The 21,359-nt window shown below is 33.7% G+C and overlaps 1 long non-coding RNA gene across 14 annotated transcripts; it reads left to right on the top strand.

Annotated features, from left to right (window-relative positions):
- The first annotated feature begins 536 nt into the window (after positions 1–536).
- On the top strand, positions 537–5,452 carry LOC145108515 (uncharacterized). 14 transcript variants are annotated; one of them, XR_013708329.1, is made up of 12 exons: positions 537–1,042; positions 1,233–1,335; positions 1,426–1,614; positions 1,759–1,862; positions 2,246–2,327; positions 2,620–2,672; positions 2,796–3,691; positions 3,799–3,821; positions 4,339–4,404; positions 4,511–4,571; positions 4,698–4,767; positions 5,200–5,452. It is a non-coding gene; the product is annotated as an uncharacterized LOC145108515 (long non-coding RNA). The 14 variants fall into 14 exon arrangements; XR_013708330.1 differs by having other exon boundaries at positions 4,342–4,404; XR_013708323.1 differs by having other exon boundaries at positions 2,796–3,500; positions 3,618–3,691; positions 3,799–4,404.
- The last annotated feature ends 15,907 nt before the right edge of the window (positions 5,453–21,359 follow it).

Raw genomic sequence — 21,359 nt, forward strand, 5'->3', positions numbered from 1 at the left:
ATAACCCGTGGGAACCACAATTACAAAATGAATTAAACTTTCATAGTAAAAATTCAAAATTATTAATCAATTATTTTAAATAAATTATTAATTAAGAGATATTTTTTTAGTTATATAAAATTATAATCGTTGATTTAAATAAATACATGACCTTATAATTTGTATTAATTTAATTTAATTTTTTATTCTAATGTTATTAATTTAATGTAATTAGTGTGAGAAATTTAAATTTTGAAATTCGAAATGGAGAATCAATAGGTTGACGAGTGACATGATATTAATTAGGAGACCTAATAGGGTGACACATGACAAAAAAATTAAACTTATTCTTTTATTAGAATAAAGAGAAGTGTGTTAATGATTTTAGGGCTTAGAAACAAAATTTCGAGAGAATTTTACCTCGATCATATATATATATATATATATATATATATATATATATATATATATATATATATATATATATATATAAAAGCTTAAAAAGTTGGGAACAGTATATTTCTTTCTCTTTCTTTTTTTCCACTAAAGTTTTTTTTTTCGTTTCCAGGCCACACATTGTACCGTCTTCTTTAACCGATCACAACGCCACCGCCATTGACCTACGTCCTCTTCTTCAACAAAAAAAAACCCAATGTTACATTCAAACACCTGCAATCTTGTATATCCTTCTCATATCCTTTAATCTCCCATCACTGCACCGGAGGTTGCCTCGTCTTCTCCCAATAAAATCACACCGATCAGAGAGACGGGTGGGTATCGACTGTCACGAGCATCCTTTTGTTTCTTCCCGTCGTCCCTTTCCGTACGTTAGGGCTACCAACAGGATACCCTAAACTAACAAATACCACCACCTTCTGAAGATGGTAACTAAATCTACCAGAGAGAGATACCGAGCGACAGAAACAACGAGAGTGAGAGGTGAGGCTGTGGCGGATTTTTCCCGAGAGGGTAGCGATTCCGGCGAACACCTCGTGGTCTGGGGTTCTGTCGACTTTACATAGAGCTGCGATTTTGGTGTGTGTTTAGGCCATACATCGCGGAGGTAACTTTCTAGCCTCATGTATGTTTTTTTTTTTTTTTTGGTTCGATTGTACTCTTTTTTTTTTTTTTTTTTTAATTTTAGTAGATTGATTTGAACGGGTTGTTATTCAGTCATGGATGGAAGCATGTAGGTATTGGTTTTATTTTTCTTCAATTTGGTACTGAATGTTTTTTTTTCATCGATTTTACAGCTACATAGCCCGACCTCAGCATAGATGCCTCCAATTTCAGACCTTTTTGTTCACGACGGCTTTTGGCGGAATCTGACCACCTCATTATTGCGAACAATCTCAGGTAAGTCTGCGTGCTTTTGGAAATTGCGACTATAGCATTTTATCTCCATTAAATTATTTGTCATTTGGCCTTTTTTATCTTAAATTATAGGGGATTGACTGATCTTTTCTACTTTTGCATACACTTTGTACTCTCCAACCCTTCAATTTTGGGAAGTCTTTGGATCAGCAATCTTTGACAAGTTGGAAATGTTAAGACTGTTCAAAAGAACAAAGTAGGGGGTCTTGGAGGAAGGAAAGCACTGAGCCACATCTGAAACTCTGGTGTTTAGCAGTTCAAGTTACGTTTTTTGTTAATGGAGTTTCATTTATGTATGGTTAGAACTGGTGTTATGTGACCATCTTTATTATACTATAAGAAGTTGATGGTATTGGTTTGTACTCAAGTGACTGATATATTTTCTCATTGAAAATATTGTAAAAGGTGTTTTTCAGGGAAGTTGGAAAGGGTTGCAACTTGGATGTGGTTCTGAGGCGGTGGATATGGGACGGCCACCAGTCTTGATTACTCTGCCTCTGAAGGTTCAGGTAACAAATAAATGGCTTTTTCTTTATATGATGGTGAAACATGGATTCCATATGTCAAAGGACTAAGCCTTTTTTTGGTTAATGGGCTTCAAATCATTCCATGTTGCTACTCATGGCATCAACTTATTTTACTATTATACTCACTCACTTATGAAAGTTGCCCGTTTTTTATGGAGGGTTTTAGGCTTGAAACAGTGACTCATTTGCACAGGATGACTGGAAACTGGTGCAGTTGGTGGTCACTTTATTTGACAACTTTTTTTTTTTGTTCAAGATATCACTGCACATCGTGATAGCTTTGATTTTACTTTTGAATTTTTACACAATAACAAATTTTTATTAGTTGTTTTACCGTTAATTTGTTTTATGGGGGTGATTTGCAGGATTTGTTTAACCCCCATTGGAAAGGAATGTGCTAATTTGTTGTGTAGAGTTTTCAGTGTTGCCAATGTGTTGTGTACCTTGGTGAGTTGGTTTTTTGTATCAGTAATTTTTGCAATTTCACTTATTCATTTTTCTCTTATATCAGTTTTTTATAAAAATCTTGAAATAGTGATGTTTTTTTATTAGGTTTGCCTTCTTAAATTGATCTCCACATCATTTTACTCTTAAAAACTACATAGAATTTCCTTAATTATCTATTCGTAATTTCTGGAACTTGAATTTTGTATATTCAAGTTTGACTTTAGTTTGTTTCATACACCAATTAACTCTTAAAAATTCATGTTTATTTATTAGCTATTCATAATTTGTGCAGGTTAGAATTTTTAAAATATTTCTCATTTATTTGCCCTGCTCTTCCATAAATGGGTATGTATTTGCATATGTTTTGTTGACTCAATACTCAAAAGATTTAACTCTTTATTTTCAATGGTTAAATTAAGTTTACTGCTCTATGTTTACCTTGTAGTTATTTGAAGTTGAACTTCATAGTGCAGGTGTCCTCCTTCGTTACACATTAGCTCTTATGCAAGGTGCTGCAAATGCCTTCTGGTATGAATTTTGATGGATTGCCTTTTTGGTCTAAATTCACTCCATTTAGGTTAAATTTTTCTTTACATTTGACACGTTTGTATTCTTATTTGTTGGATTGATGTCCAGACAAACAGAACATGCTTCCGATCTCTTTTCTTCGTATGAGGGTTTTTAATTTGTACTATTTATAGTTCATCACTTATAAGATGTTTTAGGTCGCACATTCTTATTAATCTTTTTTGTAGTATCTTCTTGAGGATGTTGTATTGGTTCCTGAACGGTTGAAGAAAATCCCTTTACAGATTAACAAACATGAACCGACTCTATTACATGTGTTAGTAACACCTGCATCAAATTTCTAAAAAAATTATTGGACCTTTGAAAAGTATTTATAAAATTTATTCCCTTTTTTATAATGTATATATCTTGGATAAATATCAAGTATAGCCAATGAAGCGGTAATTTATTTCAGTTCTTTTTTGTTTTTTATTTTAATAAAATGATTTTTTTTTATGAGTTTAATTTGGTTTGTTTGAAATTAATCATTGGAAAAGAATTTTGTTTGTATCCTCATAATCATATTGATATCACTACTTTGTTTCACTCTTGGTGGATATGAACATACATTATGTGCCAAGTTAGTATTTTCACATGAGTTCCATGGTACGTTTTCTAAAACTGAATAGAAACTTTTAGATATATTGTTTTTTTGTCAGCTTTATTTTTGGTTTTATGTCGTAAACTGAACCTAAACTTGGTTACCAACTTTTGCATAAATAGGTAATATAACAAAATTAGTTGCCCTTGTGACCATGATCTCCACCACACGGATGTACAACTACTGAAGTCTCCAGGTAAGAACCAAGGAAAACATGAGATATTAATTTTTAGTTTTTCTTGGACATGATTTCTTTATTGTAACTTCAAAATTTGTTTTGCTTAAAACAATTTTCCTTTTTAGATGTTCAATGCACACTCATTGAGGTTAGCAACGACCGGAGGTGGAGCATATCTCCTATATAAGTATAGATGGAGGATAAGTTTAAAATTTGTTTCTTTCTTAAACTGATAAAATCTTGTGAAGGAGAGTAAATGACAATTTGTGCGTTTTATACTTAATTGCTTCGGTAATCTTAAATCTTAAAACACATGGTTTGATATTCACTTTCTGCCACTTTTGTTGCCTTTATCTATGAAATTTATATCCTTACAATATAATAAAAACGGTTAAAAAAGAAATCTTTCCGAAACTTTTATAGTTTCATTGGAAAAAAATATTAGGTATAAAATAAAGGATGAATTCAGTTTCCTCATACCTAACCATACGAATGGTAAAACCCTTAAAACACCAAATTTGAAGAATTTGACAACCATACACGATTACAGACCACGGAATGGAGTCTCCAATTCCAGTTTTGTTGGAATCCACATATCAAACACGTCCCTTCGATTCATCTTCTGATAAAAAAAATATCTTATAATTATTCAACTCATGAAACAGCAGAATGCACTGCTGTTGTTGATGCTTTCCAGTATGCAGGTGACAATATAGAGCATGTTGATCACGGTATTATTACTTCTGAAATTCTCATATTTTTTTTCCATATTTATGTATGGATATAATTTAAATTCAATTCCATTCTTATGTTTTTTTTCTTAATTGTTTCTTACAGCATTATCATAATTTATAACAGGAAATGGGAAAGTAGGTCACGTGAATCAAGCAAATAACATGTACCTCTTCCCCGGCTGAGTGCTTATTTTGTTATTTTTATAAATGTTGTTATAGAAATATGTTCAATATTTATTTATTCGTTTAATTTTTTTATTATATTTGTTCAATATATTTTGCGTATACAGGCTTGGTTCAGGATCTCTATTATCCGGTGCTCATTATATCCGATGGAATGTTGCAAGCTGCTTCTTAATGGTAATTTACAAATTAAATTAAAATAACTAATAAGATAAACAATATATGTTTATATTTAATCTTTTATGAATTATCTGGAATTAAAAATAATGGTATCATAATATTTGTTATATGCCAGGTAATATAATTTTTAATTTTTTTTTCATACAGTCTTGCTTCTTAATATGACAGAAGAAGAAATTCAGATGGGCAGAGTTTATCCGTCATACATGATGTCTCTATTTTTATTAGGAAGTGTGTTTTAGATATTTAACTAGGGTACACATGGTTTTTATATATATTTTTTCTTTATTAAAGGGTAGGCATGATTTCTTTGTTACTTAAAGGTTGTTACAAGTATGATTTCTGTACTTTTGTCTTTGCTGAAGGATATTTTGGACATTTAATATATAGTTAAAACATTTTTCTAAAGGGTACACATGATCTATGCAGGAGATGCGAAAGAAACATGAACATCTTATCGAAAACCTCAAAAAACAAATCAACAAACTCCCCAACGACATCCATCCCTACATGTAATGCACTCCTATGTTTACTGCATCTTCCCTGAAACCATCTTTTGCTAATGTAGTGGTCTGATGCGATCATCTTTTGATAATCTACTCCTTCCTATGTAACTGATATCAACAACCGTTTCATATATGTAATATCCTTTTATAAATATTATAATATGGTTGCTTATCTACTACAGTTTCAAATAACGAAAGAAAACAAGGTACACAGCGCCAACGGCGCATCTATTTCCATCTAGTTAGCAGCAAGTTATGAAAATAGTGCAATAGTTTTGAGTATGAACTTCAATAAGTTTTATCATCGTCCATAACAATTTCTAGTGAAATTAGCAATACTATTCAGAATTTGTTTGTTTCAAATAATTGGAGTTGGATTTTCGATGAATCTTAGAGCATCTCTCCAATATAAGATTATTTGAGTTTTTTACTATTTGCTTAAATGGTCAAAATTAATTTTAAACCATCGGAGAACATAAGTTTTTTGGTAATTTTCATTAACAACTCAATATATATTGACAATGAAGATTTGACATTTAACCTCCTTATCTTTAACAATATTTTATATTACCCGCTTATTATATTTTATTTTTCTAGTATTTAATTATTTTATTTTGTTTAATAGATGATAAATATAATACATTTATATATCTACGTTTATTTTAATGATCACACAATTAAGAGCATTACCATTTTCTATATTTCTAACATCTAATTAAAAATGAGGTTTTTATATAACATTTTAGATAGATGATGCTATATTAGTTAAATTCTTAAAAAAAAACTATATGAAGAGGTCAACTATTGGTGATGGTATTTAATAAGAGGTTAAAGCTAATATAATATTGAGGTTGCAATGTTTTTAAGCTATAGTAAAGTTTTACCATCGGAGATGAATGGACCCGACCACCAACAAGACTCTGTTTGTATAATAAAACAAACATGATAAGGGTATTGGAAGGACTATTATGAACTACTGAACATGACAGTTTCTTGTTCGGCCTCATGGGCTTCTAGTATACCATCAAGTATCAAACTATCATATCTAACTTCCAACATCCATTAACTTGAAATTTGTTTTTGCGGTTACCTTTGGGCTTTGCAAAGGATTTAGATAAAAAAATTAATTAACATGTTTCAATAAACTAAAAAAAATGTAAAGATTCATAGATGATAGAGTTGTTTTCTAATATTATCACTGATACGTTATATAAAAAATTAATTATTTAATGGGTACTACTTTAGACACACCAATCTAACCATCTACATACATTATTATAGGTTATTATTATTATATTTATTAGATAATCATTACATTGTTTTCTGAAAAAGTTAATTTTCTCTCTCTATCTCTTTCATATAAATATACTAACTGTTTTACCCGCGTCAAACAACGAGTGCAATTGTCTTTTCAGAAATTAGTTTCTAGAGACGATTAGTTCTTTTGCGCAAATAGATTACTACATCTAAACATTTATCAATAAAAGTAATGCTAGCAAATACAAAATCAAACAGAATAAAAATTGAAGATTTATGATTGTTTACAAATGTGTACGAACACGATTGATTGCACATTATTTACCGCACAATATTTTTTTATACACCATATTTGATGTATATACTTCATTGTCGTTGAATTGTTCGTCGTGATTCACTAATACTTTTGTATTGGCACGTAATATCCCTTTGGATAATCTCACAGATTGGCATGTGATATCCCTTTGGATAATGCCACATAAATTTGGTCATATAAGAAAACTGATTCTAGAAGATAAATAACTACATTTGGAATTGTTTGTCCTAGAGCTTTATTAAATGTCATCGCGATACATAAATACCGTTGAACCTATTTTTAAAGAAGTATTAAATTAAACATAATTAATTAAAAAAATTCTTTCAATACCTAGTGTTATTGAATGTTGACTTCTCACCATTCCAATTCTTAATTTTCTATAACAATGTTACGCTATTGAAGAATTAAGATACAACTTTTATTGCGTTTGTATCTATATTACAACATATAATCCTTCCATGCCGAACATCCTTTAATAAGAAGTCTTCCGGTTTTTGTTGAGAATGTTAAAAGAAATGATTTGACTTAAAAAGTCTCAATAAAACATATCTAATAGTCGTCTTTTTGTTTGTTATCTATGAATTTGTATTAATAAGTTACTTGCAGACATTTAAAGTGTTTACTATATAAAATTTATTTATGTTTTACAAATTTCAAAATACAACAAAATGGATTTCTGGAATCATAATCAGAACTGCCGGTTCCGGTTTCGGTTACAATTGTAAGGGTCAAATATGTTGTAATTAGTCGAAGTGTGTTTTGTACTCTTCGTATATTCTGTAATCTATTTTACTAAGGCGCTTTTATACGAAACTTAAATGTCTATGTCTTAGTATATTTTTTGTACGCTTTCTATTTCCTATAAATAGGGATATTTACTAGAGTTATATAAGAGTTTTTACAGATCTGTCTTTGTACTCTGTAAACATTCGAAAGCGTAATAGAGCTGAAACAAGATCATATTTACATCCGTTGTTCAATCTCGCATTCTTACTTCAATTTTAACTCTGATTCATTTTATACTTGATTCATTGGTTCATCAATTGGTATCAGAGCAGGAATCACATCTGTGATCTAATTTTCACCTATTCAAAAAGTTTTTGAATCAACTTTTTGGTTCAAAAGTTTACGCACTTTTTGATAAGTGAAAAATTTGTCTAGATTTTAGTTTGTGATTCGATTCTGCATTTGAATTGTTGAATCGAGTGTTCTTCTTGTAATTCTGATTTGATTCAACTAGTTTGTTCTCAAATTTTCAAATTTTCTTCAAAATTCTCAAAATCATCTTCCGTACAACAATGGCGAGCTTTAATCTCAATTCTATGACCTCGTTTTCTCATCTGTTAGGATCATCGACCAAAATTCCAATGCTAATCCCTGAATATTATGATTAGTGGGCTGATCGTATGCAGGATTATCTGAATGGTCTTGATGAAGAATTATGGTAATGTATCTCTGGAAATGTCAATCCTCCGGCGAATGTTCAAGCAATTGGATCATCTTTTGCAAGTTCTGGTGTTGAAAATCAAACTGATCGTCTGAAGAAACTGGAGAAGAGATGTATGAGGGAATTACGAGGAGCTTTACCTCCAGTTGTGTACAATTACGTAAGGAGTTGTACAACTGCTAAGGAGATCTGGAACAATCTAAAAGAAAAGTTTCAAGGAAGTGAGAAGACGAAAATCAATTCAGTCAAACAGTGCTTGGTTGAGCTGAAAGATTTCAGACAAAAAGAAGGTGAAACAATTGAAGTGTACTATGATCGTCTGAACGAGTTAATCTACCGTTGCAATCGCTATGGAATCACCAGGACTTCAATGGAATTCAATCTCATCTTTGTGATGAGTCTTCGAAAAGAATGGAGAAGCGTGAGTATGATGGTGAAGAATCAGCAAAGTTTTGATACATCATCTCTCAATGATCTGTACAATCAGTTGAAGACACACGAAAGTGAGGTTAATGAAATGGCTGAGGAATCGAAGCTGAGTTTGGGAGGTCCATTGGCACTTGTGTCCAAGATATCTGAGAAAGAAGCTGAAAAAGGTGATTCAGAGGAAGAAGAGGGATTCATCATGAATTCGGATAATGAGGCAATAGCATTTTACTCGAATAATCGTGTTAAGAAGTTTTTCAAAAAGCCGTTCAATTCGAAGGCTAAGCTAGCTGAGGTGAAAGGAAGTGCTGTGAGTAAAGCTGTTGTTGAGGAGAAGAAGAAGGTTGAGAAGAAAGATTCGAAGGTGTCTGAGGGGAAGAGTGAGAAGAAGCTGAAAGGTGATGCTGGAGTAGATTGTCATTATTGCAATGGAGCCAATCATCTTGCGAATGATTGTATGCTTCGAAAGAAGGATGAGAGGAAGAATAAATTAAAAGATGAGGCTTATTATGTAGAGAAGCTTGAGGAGTTTTGTGCGAAAGCTAAGAATTTGTCGCTGGTCGCAAGGGGTGAACAGGAGGAAGATGGAACCTATCAAATCTGGTCATCTGGATCAGACAATGAAGAAATGAGTAATCCAACACATGGAGCAATGTATGCGAAGATGGAGGACTCAGATGAAGAGGAATTCGAAGTGAAAGGTAGATGCTTCGTATCCAAGGCAGCAGACAAATCTCCAATGACGACAAAGGTACGTAATATTCTCGAATCTTTTAATATTCCTAAACATGCTTATGACTCTGAACTAATATCTTTTGATGAGACTGTTACTTATTTTGATTCAATTGTTGTGTTTGCTAGCAATGAGGCCAACAAGTTTTCCATGGAGTTATTAGAGACCAAAAAGCGATTAGACATGAAAATAAGTAAAATTGATTGTTTAGAATTACAGATAACGAACATTATGTGTGATAGGGATACTTTATCAAATGAAGTCAAACTTTTGCTAGCACAAAGAAACATCTACTGTAATTCTGCTAAGAGACTATATGGCAAATTAACTGATTTACATCATTCATGTGAAATAAGTAAATAGCAACATAGAAAATTACTGCCTTTTCTAGCATACGAAAAAGCCAAAGTAGATAATGTTTCGTATAATTGTGAGAAGATAATAGCTGAATTTGACAAAGTTCCTGATGATAGATATAAATATGGAATTGTCAAAATTGATGAATGTCTTGATACGAATGAATTAGTTAACATAGTGAATGATACTTTGACTAAATCTGAACAAATCCAAATTTTGAAAAAGACTGAGAATTCAACATCTGATTCTCAATATAATTTTGCTGATATTGAAGATAATTCTGACAATATTAGTGAAATTAGTGATCTTGAGGATGTTGTTTGTTCCCAGTTGTCTATTGTTAATGTTGCATCAACATCTAAAGGTAAAGAAAAAGTTAAGGACTTGATGGTTAAGATAGAAACTGATAAACCCTCAACTTCGAAAGTTTGTGATTTGGACTTCGTGGATATCAGAGATAGTCAAACTGATGATAGCGATGATGAAAATGAAGAGAAAATTTCGAAGAAAAAGAAATCTTCAAAGGAAGAAGAAATTCCTCGAATTGTGGTTGATCAAGTGTATGGTGATACACAAAAGTTAGAAAAGGTGATGAATGAACAAGGTGCTCACTTTCTTGAAACGAATACTGTGGTTTATCCAAATTTCAAGTGTACAGATGATGTCATCTTCCCAAATCAAGTGTTCGTAACTACTGGAAATGTTGAGAATGTCAAACCAGAATTAAAGAAGTTAGTTGAAGAAGATAATTTGAAAACAACAGATGAAGGTTTCTTCGCAAATCAAAGCACAGTTGAAAACAACCTAACAAAGAATTCGTATGTTTTTCAACGTCAAAAACCACAAAGAAAATGGGTTGAAAAATCAAAAATTGAAAAAGAAATTTCAAAACCAGTTGTAGTGGAAAATGAAAATGTTGTCAAACTAAACTCCAAGGAATTCAAAGATCAAATTGACAAATTTTCGAAAGAAAATAACATTTCAAAAAGACAAGCTAGGGAGAAAATATTTTGGCAGAATATTGAGTCTCAAAAGATGTCAAATGAAACGACAAAACCTGTTATGACTGTGAATTCAGCAACTTTTTCAGACAAAAAGAAAAATCCCGCTCAAACAAATAAATATTTGTCTGAATCACAATCACCCAAAAATGTTTTCAAAGCTAAAAATTTATCTTTTTCAACAAATAAACAACCTTCATCTCAATCAAATCATTCAAGGTCTGAAGTGAATAAACAACCAAAGTTTTCGAAAGTTTCAAAAACTACTATTCCAAGGAAATTTTCAAATGAATCAAATCCACTACAAACATTCTCTCAACGTCAACATTTTAAATTGACTGTTAATACATCTTATGCTCAATCTTTTCTAACGAAACCAAAAGTTGATTTCATTCCTCAAAAGCCAAATTTTCCTAATCACACGAAGAAACAAACTTTGAAAATTTCACATGAAAAAGGGATAACTTCAAGGAAGAATATTGATCATTGGCTTGAAGGCAAATGAAAAATGTATCAGTCGAGTACATTTTCAAAGGAGAAAATTCACGAAGCCTATGAGAAGTATGTGAATACTTCATCAAACGGAAGTTCATCTTCTAAGGATTCGAACATATTAGTCAAAGCATGGAAACCAGTAGTGAAAGCAAAGAATGTACAATCACAAACTCAGAATACGAAGGATAATGTCAGTGAACATCCGAAACCATCAAAATCTTATGTTTCGGTTCCTTTAAATGATGATGTGAACTTAATTGATAGTCTCAAAACCAAAGTTTTTGATTGGGTTAAAAGTTCTTCATTACATTCGAAATTGAAATCTAATTTCCAAGGAACCAAAAAGCCTTGGGTACCTAAATTTTTTCACTGATTGCAGGTAATATCTGACGAGCAATACGATAACAAGTGGTATATTGATAGTGGTTGCTCTCGTCACATGACTGGGAAAAAGGAGAATTTACGAGATTTTCGAAGCCTAAAAAAATGTTGGAGTTGTGAAATTTGGTAATAATAAAAAATGTCAAGTCAAAGGATATGGGAAGATCACGAACGGACAATTCACAGCGAATCGTGTTGCTTATGTTGAAGGTCTTCAACATACCTTGATAAGTGTTTCACAACTTGTTGTGGGCACTGGCAATCAAGTTCCTTTCAACGAAGAGGGAAGCATCATTTCGAATGTTAACACAAAAGAAGTTTTGCTCAAATCAAAAAGGAAAGGTGTCATGTTCACTTTGGACATCAATTCGACAGTAGGCAAACCTGATGTATGTCTTCTTTCGAAAGCTTCATCAGACATAAGTTGGCTTTGGCATCGAAGACTTTCACATCTCAACTTTCGAAACATCAACAAACTTGTTGTACAAGATCTGGTAAGAGGTTTACCTGTACTTAAATTTGATAATGATTCTTTATGTGCAGCTTGTGAAGTTGGCAAGCAACATAAACAAGGTCATCCGATTACGATAGATTCGAAAATTGTCGAACCACTGGAGCTCTTACATATTGATTTGTGTGGTCCATCGACAGTTTCATCACTCAACAAGAAACGATACATTTTAGTAATTGTTGATGACTTTTCAAGATTCACGTGGGTTTATTTTCTCAGGCTTAAATCCGAAGTTGCACAAATCATGATTGACTTCATAAAAAGGATGGAAACAACGTTGAAGAAGACTGTTCGAAAAATTAAGAGTGATCATGGAACTGAATTTAAGAACAATGTTCTTGATTCATTTTTGGTGGACAAAGGAATTTCGCATAATTTTTCGTCTCCTTATACACCACAACAAAATGGTGTAGTTGAACGAAGAAATAGATCTCTATGCGAAGCAGCAAGGACTATGCTGGCATATGCGAATCTTCCACAATACCTTTGGGCTGAAGCAGTATCCACCGCATGTTTTACTCAAAACAGATCTTTCATCCATCGGCGTTTTAACATCACTCCATACGAGATTCTCAACAATCGAAAACCTAATGTGAAATTTTTCCATGTTTTCGGATGCAGGTGATTTATTATGAATCTCAAGGATAATCTTACGAAATTTCAAGCTAAAGCAGATGAAGACATTTTCTTGGGATATTCGCATAATTCAGTCGTATATCGTGTGTTGAACAAAATAACACGAAAAATGGAAGAAACTTTTAATCTTAAATTTGATGATTACTATATTAAACAAACTGAAACGCATTTTGAAAATCATCCTATTCTAAAAGAAATACAAGATGAATCTGAACCTTCACAAACGTTGGATATTGATTATGATCTAATTTTTGGTATTTCAGATCATGCTGTTGATGCTGAAATTAATGCCAATGATAATCATCTCCCTGGATTAACAAAGCTTACTAATGATTCAACATCAACTTCTCAAGAGATAGGCGAAAGTATGCAAAATAATCCAGTGGATGGGGAGCACTTGGATTCGAACACTCTTGTTGAGGGGGAGCATTCTTTCGAGGTGGAGAATGAGAGATTGGATGCTGATATTGAGGGGGAGCATAATGTTGAGGGGGGCATTTAGAATATAATGAAAATAATAATGATTTTAATGATGTTTGTTCGATTGCAGGTTCATAGAATGATGATTTATACGAAGATGCACCTTTGGACTTTGATCCAGCTTATCCACCAATGGAAAAGTGGACAAGAGATCATCCGAAGGATCAAGTAATTGGGAATCCGCAAGAGGGCGTTTTAACAAGAGCTCAAATTCGTGCAAAGAATGAAGTATTGAATACTCATCAAGAATTTTGCATGTTCAATGTTTTCATCTCTAAAATTGAACCAAAGACAGTTAAGGTTGCAATGGAACACTCAGATTGGGTTGTTGCGATGCAATCTGAATTGTCTGAATTTGAATGAAACAAGGTTTGGAGATTAATTCCTAAACCTGAAAATGTTTCGATTGTCGGGTTAAAATGGATTTTCAAAACCAAAAACCGACAAAGATGGAAATATCATTCGAAACAAAGCCAGACTTGTTGTTAAAGGATATTCACAACAAGAAGGAATTGACTATGAAGAAACTTTTGCTCCTGTCGCAAGACTCGAGGCTGTTCGTATATTTCTGGCTTATGCAGCTCACAAAGACTTTGATGTTTATCAAATGGACGTGAAGTGTGCATTTTTAAATGGAGAGCTTGAAGAAACAGTTTACGTGGAACAACCCCCAGGTTTTATTAACGAAGAACATCCTGATCATGTTTATATTTTAGATAAGGCAGTTTATGGATTAAAACAAGCACCACGAGCATGGTATGAAACTCTTACTTCATTTTTGAAGAAATCTAAATTTAAACAAGGATCTGTTGACCCCACATTATTTCGAAAGAAAGTTGGGAATAATCTAATGCTTGTTCAAATTTATGTTGATGATATTATTTTTGGCTCAACTGACCCTGCCTTGTCTAGAGAATTCGAAGATCTGATGAAAAGTAAGTTCGAAATGAGCATGATGGGAAAAATCAATAATTTTATTGGACTGAATATTCGTCAAAGCAGAGAAGGAATTTTTATTAATCAAGAAAAATATACGAAGAATCTGCTAGAGAAGTTTTGATTGACGAATAACACAAAGTTACGAGTTCCTATGGCAACTGGCATAAAGTTCACACCTTCGTTAGATAAACCTGCAGTTGACCTAAATCTTTACAGGAGCATGATTGGTTCATTACTTTATCATGTTTTCTATGTGTAATTGTGCTAGGTATCAGTCAAATCCACGAGAACCACATCTCACTGCTGTGAAGAATATCTTTCGTTATCTTAAGGGAACAATTTCGTTAGGATTGTGGTATCCTTCGAAAACTGGGTTCTTTGTTCAAGCTTATTCGGATGCAGACTTGGGTGGTTGTAATCTTGATAGAAAGAGCACAAGTGGCGGATGTCAATTGCTCGATGGCAAATTGGTGAGCTGGCAGTTGAAAAAGCAAACATGTGTATCAATTTCAACAGCTGAAGCAGAATATGTGGCTGCTGTTGCTTGCACATCACAAATTATATGGATCCAAAGTCAATTGCGTGATTATGCAATTAATATGAAAAAGATTCCATTATATTGTGATTCTCAAAGTGCAATAAGAATTTGTCATACTCCTGTGCAGCATTCGAAGACTAAACATATAGCTCTTCGTTATCATTTCATCAATGATCACGTGGAGGATGGAAATATTGAAGTGCATTTCGTGAAAACAACTGATCAGTTAGCTGATATTTTCACGAAACCTTTAGATGAAAAATCCTTTGTAAAAATTTTAGAAGGACTTGGAATGATCGATGAAAATTCTGTTCCATGCGAAAAAGGAGAATGATGGTTGACCAGGAATGATTCAAAGGCGCTGAATAAAAGACAAAGCAATGTCATTCAGCGTTCAGAGGTTACTGTTCACAGTCAACGCTTCGACCCCTTCGAATTTGTAAATTTGTCACTTTTCAGGGGTTGATAAGATTTCGTGTATTTGCAACAAGTACATTTCGTTTGTCATTTAATTTTCGAAAAATCAAAAATCCAAAAAGATTTTCGTTTGTTTTGTCATTTATTTTTCGAAAAATCAAAAATACAAAAAGATTTTCATTTGTTTTGACATTTTATTTTTGAAAAATTCAAAATTCCACAAATATTTTCGTTTGTTCTGTCTTTATTTTTGAAAAATTAAAAAAAAACCCATCAAAAAGATTTTCTCTTAATTTCGTTCTTTATTTTCCAAAAATCAAAACAACAAAAATATTTTGTTTCTTATTTCTTTTTAGTACTTTGTTGCAGATATTCATGATGATACACAGTGGATAATGCTTGCAGTTCTAGGGTCAGGTAAAACTATCATACGAATCTTTAAATTTTTGAATATTTTGAACTAGTTAAGTTGTCCCTAGAAGCATGCTGCAGCATGTTGTCCAAAGCCTCCATTGACTCAATGTGTGTGTACGAAAGCCTTAATGAAATCTTTCATACGAAAATTTCTTCCCAATCAGGCTTGTATTCACATTAGTCTCCTGAGCTACCTGACTCTTCTCACAATGAGTTAAGAGTTTACTGTTTTGTCCAAATATAACAGAGGTACATTTCGTGTCTTACATCAATCTTTTTCATCCAAATAGTTCTTACACGATCACACACGAAGACATATGTCCTAGAGGTCTCTGATCAAACCAATCGAGACTTAGACATATCAAAAATCTGTGTTTGTGATCTGACATCATGAGACCGTGATGAAAGTGAAACCCAATTTTCTAAACTTTTAAGGAATTGACGGGGAACTATGTTCTAGATTTTCATGAAACATTTGTTTCAGTACCCAAATTCGAAACTCCAAATCATATTCATTTCGTATGAGTGGTCTTGATCAAACATTCGAAACCCATGATGTTTGTTACCCAACAAGATCCAGCAAATTTTTTTTCATGAATATGATTTCCGTGTGAGTTTCATTCGAAATCCAAAGTCGCTTAAAATTTTTCAAAGCAAACTTGTCACTGACTACACTGGTCAAACAAGTAATTTCTGTTACAATTTATCACCTTATGTTTAGGTTGATATGTAACGAAAATTTTATAGCTACCCATGAAGCCTTATAAAAGAAGCCCAGTAATCGATTGTATTTCACGGGAACATACAAAAGCTGTTGATCATCTCACTTGATGTTTAACAAAGCAATCTTTGTCCGGGGTTTTATCTGCCTTCGTGTCAAAATGATATTTTGACATCATAGTATCCCAAATTTTTTTATTATTGCTTCTCGTCTAAATTCTTTGGAACACTGTACTTACGAAATCCTTGAGGTTCTGAGTAATACCAACTCAGGCTGATGATTTCAAACATCTGGCATATGACTTCGCTTTTCATCCCAAAACTGAAAGAGCCTTACTTCCATCCGAAGGGTTCTGACGGTTACAATTCTCTTGGGGCAAACAATACAGGTTGTTTTTCAATGACGTATAGTGTTCTGTCCGGGTTTCAAGGAGAAGTGACAAATACTTTTTGACGCATGGCTACTTTTACGGAGTAGTGGTCCGACTTTCAAGGTGCCACGTCGGATCTCATTATATGCACATCCCGCTTCAAATTCAAACTCCAGGGTTACATATAAAAAGGGGATACAAGGGTCTATTATCGGTTTATGCGTTCAGAGAAACAATTCCCAAATTCTCTCTGATCTTCAAAGCTTTCAAACCCTAACAATGGCGACTTCTGCTCATGTCGATGATGACCCTTCTCAAACCACTGATGATGTGTCTTCATTACCGATTATGAAGATTCAAGGAACTAACTATCAAGTGGAGGCCGATGTTTCTCAATACCCTGAAGAATTAAAGATGTTAGTTGTTGCTTTGAAGAGTTCTGTTCTGTCAAAGGCAATGTTCAGTTCGTTTTCAGTTCCGATGTCATGGCTTTCTCAAGCAGGATCAACAGCTACATACACCAAAGCTTTTGATGCCATTACTTTCAATTTGGTGAATGACAAAAATGTCAGATTGTCCAAGAAACTCTTTTGCCAAATTCTTGAAATTCCAAATTCACCACCGTATGTTGATTTTTCATTCCCTGAAATTGTACATATGTTCAATGAGATGGGTTATCAACCTCAACTATCCAAGATCAGTGATTTCAAGAAATCTGGTCTTCCTAGTATCTGGAATTTTTTATTTGGTATTTTTCTGAGGTGTTTAACTGGTAGAACTGTTGGTCTCGATAAAGGACGAATGGAGGTATATGCCATGGTTGTTGGGCTATACTATGATCTTCAAGTGGATTATTCTACACAGTTATGGAAGGAATTCCAAAAGAGTGTAGAAAACACGAATGCTCTTCATGGTATTTCATGTGCGAGGTACCGGAGCTTGATTCTACAATATTTCTACAACAAGGAGGGGATTTTGGTACCCAATGATGAAGAAAAAGCTGTTTTTCAGACATACCACTATCCGAAGGATGTCACAGATAATGCTGAGGAGTTTCCCTTTGTGGCTCGTATTCCTGATGCTATGCTAAAACGAGTTGATCCTACGAATTCAGTCTTGGTGGCTTATTTGAAAAACATTGATTCTAATATTGAAACTGGGAAATTATTGCCAAGAGAAGAGAAGAAATCCAAGCGTTCGAAGAAGAATGAACCTGGTTCTTCTGAAAAGAAAGTCAAGGAATTGAAATCTACGAAATCTCCAAAGAAGAAGCCAATTACAGTTGAAGAGCCAGTGGTACACGAAGTGTCTGTTGCTGAGACTAAATCGATTGAGCCTGTTGTTGACGATACTCAAGAGAAAGTGGTCATTCCTTCGAAGACCGGTGTTTTTCGAAGAATCAAAATGAAGTCTACGCATATACGCAAGTCTCCAACAACTAACGTGGTACGAAATCCTCAGGCTACTCATCAAGGTGTCTTAATTCGTGAAATACCAGCACTTGTTTCTCCATCGTCAAAGAAACGAAGGGCTGAAGATATGGCCAAACATCTTTCACAGAAGAAAAAGAAGAAGACAAGAAAGCTTGTGATCTCCACAGAAGATGAAGATGAACGAATTCCTGAAACACCAGAAGCAACTCTTAATAAAGAAAGTTCAACTCCTGAGCAGACAATAGTCATACCACTCGAAGTCTCGGTTGCCAAATCAGTTCCTGAGGAGGTACGAACTTCAGGCATCACTCCAAACGTATCTGATACGGATGCAAATGTCACTATGGGTGAAGGAGATTCGAAGAAAGAAGATCAAGGTCATCCTACTTCTAATTCCTTCGAAAATATTGTTTCTTTACCTCCACCAATCATTCGAATTACTTCAACCACTGATTTAACTACATTTGAAAATATTATCAATCAACCCTTTACTTCCATTTTTTCTTCTCAATCCACTGATCCACCCAAAATTAATTCGCCTGTTCAATAAACCATTCTTATGGAAACCGAAACTGATAACGAGGGTTTTGGAGGCACGTTTGATGAATTAGAGCTTGATGATGATGAAGAAGATTTTCCAGATCATATGCTGATGACGATGAAGCAGTTTAAAATTTTGAATACGAAGTTGAATTCCATAATTCAATCTCAAGCTGATATGGGGGGTGGTTCGTCAGTTTCGAGTTTGGAAGTTGATACGATGTTGAAAATGTTCGAAGCCAAGTAATTGAGTAAAGTCTCTGGGATGGTTACAGACTTGGAGTCGAGAATTTTGGAGAAGGTTGATCTTATTGATCAAAACAATGAGCTACGAATAAATTCTCAAAATTCGAAGTTTGTAGGAGACTTGAAAGAATTGAAGACAGTTGCAAAGGAAATACATGTTCTCTTTGTTCAGGAAGTTAAGAAAGTCAGGGAGGATGTTAATCTGCAGATTCGTGAACTTCGCGAAGATATGCAAAAAGGGATTGCTAGTGTCCAACAAGATTATGCGTCTCTGAATCAGAAGATTGACATTATTTGTGATGCTGTCACAAAATTTGTCAAGTTGTACGAAAGTATGAGTCCTCAACTTACTCAACTTTCTACAATGGAAAGTACAAACTTTATGGAAGTGATTACGTTGCTGAAGGAGTTAAAAGATATATCTGTCAAGCCAGTTTCGTCTTCTCTGATTACTCCAGAATTCTTATCCCAGAAATTCACACAATTCGAATCTATTCTACACAAGCAACTGGCCCCTCTTTCTCGTATATCAAGCCTTCTACCAACAACAGATGCCCCACCTGTTTTCACAGGGGTGCAAGTGGGAGAAAGAAAAGTTGAAGATACGAAGGCTGGTGGTGAAGATGCGAAGGTTGTGGGAAAGATGTTTTCTTCGAAGATCCCAACAACGAAGCCAATCTTAGCATCTGCTGGGCCGATTACTTCAACAGTTGTAACAACTATGCCAATTACAAGACCAATTTCAAAAGGAATTGTGATTGGTAAATCTGCTAATACTAGTGGGAGTGGTTCGAAAACAAAAGAGGTAATAGATGATTCAGCTTCGAAAGATAAAGGGAAAACTAAAGTTGAGGAAAAGTCGAAAGAAGAAAAGAAAGCTGAAGCAGAAGCTGAACTTGAAAGGCCAAGGTTGATACAAATCATAATGATTCAACGTGCTAGTGATCCTAAGGGTATGGACAAAGGTGATCCGTCCAAACACTACAATTACGAAACAATTGAAGCCAAGGTTGCATATAATCATATGTATTCGTTTGAGAAGAAACCAAAGCAGAGTTACATGGTTACGAATACTGATACAAGTCAGCTTGACTTTCCAGTGAATGAGATGATGTTCATCATGCCACAATTTAAAGCAGAAGGAAATTTCAAAGTGAAGGATGATGGTACTCACATGAAGATTAGATTTCACGCTGTTCTTGCAAAAGCCCCTGAGGAAGTTTGGTCTTTGGTGAAGATCAAGAAAGTTATCAGTATGAAGAAGGATGTGGTGTTCGAAAACACAGTCCAAAATATCAAATACGTGGTGGCCAGGGCAAATAGAAATATTTGCGATTTCACAATTGCAGATTTTCCATTAATGAACTTGTATGATCTTATACAAGTTGCATTGATTCTAAAAGACAAATCTTTTTCATATCTTCAAAACACTGAACCTGATGAATTTAAGCTTGGGGTTGCTCACATCAAAATTTTCATCGAAAATTATTATGAGTGCTTAGCTCTAACTGATGTGGAGTTAGCTACAGCTAAAGGTATCGAAATAAAAGCTCCAATGGCACCTATGAAGACTCAAGCTGATTTGAAAAAGTATGCTGATGGGGAAATCTGCTTGAAGACTTTTGGGTTAGTCTTCGCAGGAAAGGACAAGGCTGGAAAAGCAAAACGTTTCTTGTTCCAGGCATGTGAAGTGGAGAGATATGCAACGTCTCAATATACGAACTTAATTGTTCGTATGAATCATTGTAAGAAGAACAATGAAGGAGATAAGAAAGAGCTAAAGAAGATAATATCCTGGTACACGGAAATTCGAAGAGTGATGCTGTATTCCATCCAGCTTATTATAAATTAAGATGTTCGACTATGATTACAAAGGGGGAGATTGTAAGGGTCAAATATGTTGTAATTAGTCGAAGTGTGTTTTGTACTCTTCGTATATTCTGTAATCTATTTTACTAAGGCACTTTTATACGAAGCTTAAATGTCTATGCCTTAGTATATTTTTTGTACGCTTTCTATTTCCTATAAATAGGGATATTTACTAGAGTTAAATAAGAGTTTTTACAGATCTGTCTTTGTACTCTGTAAACATTCGAAAGCGTAATAGAGCTAAAACAAGATCATATTTACATCCGTTGTTCAATCTCGCATTCTTACTTCAATTTTAACTCTGATTCATTTTATACTCGATTCATTGGTTCATCAACAATATCTATGGAACCGATCTCACGATGCCCAGTCATTCATGGAATAGTCGATATGTGAGTCAAATAATATTCTGTAACGTCAACTCATATAATTAACACATTTACATAATTTTTTTCAAAAGAATTTTAGTTTATAAACTTTCAAAAAGAGATTGGTAATTTTCTTATATGATTTCAAAACCACTTATAAATATTAGCATATAATTTATGTCTGAAAA

Source organism: Lactuca virosa, chromosome 4 (assembly GCF_052849685.1).
Source record: "Lactuca virosa cultivar CGN04683 chromosome 4, Lactuca_virosa_CGN04683_v6, whole genome shotgun sequence".
Taxonomy (NCBI): domain Eukaryota; kingdom Viridiplantae; phylum Streptophyta; class Magnoliopsida; order Asterales; family Asteraceae; genus Lactuca; species Lactuca virosa.